Raw genomic sequence first — 2,519 nt, forward strand, 5'->3', positions numbered from 1 at the left:
CACAAAATCTGTATGAACCCTTGCCTTCCCTATCTTGAGTGGGACATTCTCCAACCTTCCAATTACTTCTCTATTTGTCCCATCAGTTAGGCAAACATGAAGGTTGGTGGATTTGAAATCAGTTCTCCCAAGCTTTTGAGCTATGGAGTATGGCATCACACTTGTTGAAGCTCCCAAATCACAAAGGCATTGATTGTAGTGGAGGTAACTGATTGTGCAAGGCAGATAGAATGGCCCTGGATCCTTAAGCTTAAGTGGGATGATCACTCCTCCAAGGTTCTCAAGATCCTTCTCATCTTGAGCTTGAGCCTTCTTCTTTGACAAATCAAGCAGAAAATCCCTATAGAGAGGATATGGTTCATACTGTTCCAAGGCAGGTCCCCTCTCCTCTTCTTGGTAAGCTATGATGATCTCTTGAATGGCTGACACTTGTTCCTTTTTCTCAACCAAAGCTTCTTCTTTCAAAACCCTTTCTTCCTCTAGTTTCTTAGCCAACATCTCCTTTTTCTCAATTATTTCCCTTAACTCCTTGATCTTCTGTGCTTTGAAACGCCCAGGGAATGGTAGTGGAGGCTTGTAAGCAGGAGGAATGTACTTAGCAGGCTTGACAGCTTCGGAGTCTCCAGCTCGATCGACCACTCGAGCATGCACTCGGTCGAGTGGCTGCTCGAGTTCCTGGTCGAGTTTGCTTGCGAGCTCTTGTTGCTTTGCACAAACGTCACTTGGGGCTTCAGTAACTAATGAATTCCCCCAAACTTGGACTTCACTGTCCTCAGTGACTTCTTCCTCATGAATTTGAATGGCTTTGGCTGTGAACTCCCTTGGGTTTTGAACAGCTTTTCCAGGGAGTTGGTTGGGTTTTGGAGCTGAAGTAGAGGCAATGTTACTCTCCATATACTTCACTCTTGAATTAAGACCCTCAAACTTCATATTCAGATCATTGTACTGTGATGTTAACCTTTGGTTCAACTCAGCAAATTGCTTGGCTTCCTCAATCTTACCTTGTGTTTGCCCAATCAACAATTGTTGCATCATTGCTCTTAAGTCTTGTTCTTGGCCTTGGTTAGTCTGAAACCCTGGTGGGGGACACAACTGAGGCTGGAACACTTGATGTTGTTGTTTGGGGATGTAGTTTTGTTGCTGTTGAGGCTGTTGAGGTGGATAGACTTGGTCTTGAGGATTAGCCACATTAGTACTCCTATAAGAGAGATTGTTGTTCTTGAAACCTCCTTGGTTGTAGCCTTTGAATCCTCCCTGGTTTTGCATGTAGCACAACTCAGCAAACTCAGTCTCCCCCTCTTGAACTGGAACCTCTTCTTCACCAATGAAGTGAATAGACTTTTGTTGGCTAAGAAGGATCTTGTCAAGCTTCTCATTGACCATCTTTAACTCCTTCTTGTACTTGTCCTCTTGATCAGTTGATGATGACCTTATGGTTATGTCATAGTCCTCATTATAGTTGCCATCTGACTGAGCAAGATTCTAAAATAATTCCCAGCCTTCTTCCACATTCTTGTTGAGGAAGTTGCCATTAGAAGCTGTGTTAAGAAGCATCCTAATCTTGGGAAGCACTCCTCTATACAATGTGCTCAAGAGTGACTCATTGCTGAAGCCATGATGAGGACATTGAGTCTGAAATCCTTTGAACCTCTCCCATGCTTCACAAAAGCTTTCATTGTTTCTTTGAGCAAACCCAAAAATTTCATTCCTCAATCTAGCAGTCCTTGCATTGGAGAAGAATTTGGCTAAGAAAGCCTTCTTGCAAGCATCCCATGTGGTTATTGCTCCAGTAGGAAGAGTCTTCTCCCAAAGGTGTGCTTTATCTCCAAGTGAGAATGGGAAGAGCCTCAACTTGAATCCATCTTCACTCACTCCATTGATCTTTGTAAGACAACAGATTCTGTCAAACTCATCAAGGTGATCTAGTGGATCCTCCATTGGCAACCCATGGAACTTGTTAGCTTGAATCATGGAGATCAATCCTGATGTTGGCCTAGACATAACAGAAATCTTTTAGGAACAAGCTCAGCTTCCATAACAAGTGGTATCAGAGCCCGCTCAAGGACTTTTGGTATTCTTCTAATCAAAACCTTCCATCTTCTCATCTATCCATCTTTTCATCTTCTCATCTATCCATCTTTTCATCTTCTCATCTTCTATCTTTTCATCTTCTTTCTTTCAATCCTATCTATTCATCTTCTATATTTCAAAAAAAAAAACAAAAAACAAAAATCGTTCTGATCAAAAAAAAAAAAAAAGAACACAAAAAAAAAAAAGAGAAAAAAAAAAAAAAAAAAAACCCATTCTTATATATTTCTTTTCATCGATCTATTCCATTCTAATTTTTCTATTTGAGTAATTCTAATTTTTCTATTTGGGTAACAAGTTACTGGAACACTTTTGTATCTCATTGAGTTGAGTGGGATTAGTTCTATTGGAACCTTGGAGAAAACCACTACTGTGAGGACATTTTGAGAGATTGAGTGAAACACTTGTGGGAAACACTTGAGAGAAACACT

General features: G+C 40.8%; 1 non-coding gene across 1 annotated transcript; it reads left to right on the forward strand.

Moving 5' to 3' along the window:
• Nucleotides 1-1,609: 1,609 nt before the first annotated feature.
• On the forward strand, nucleotides 1,610-1,716 carry LOC147930927 (small nucleolar RNA R71). The gene has a single exon (XR_015576771.1). It is a non-coding gene; the product is annotated as a small nucleolar RNA R71 (small nucleolar RNA).
• Nucleotides 1,717-2,519: the final 803 nt, after the last annotated feature.

The sequence above is a fragment of the Camelina sativa genome, chromosome 12, assembly GCF_030686135.1.
Source record: "Camelina sativa cultivar CO46 ecotype springtype chromosome 12, ASM3068613v1".
Lineage (NCBI taxonomy): Eukaryota > Viridiplantae > Streptophyta > Magnoliopsida > Brassicales > Brassicaceae > Camelina > Camelina sativa.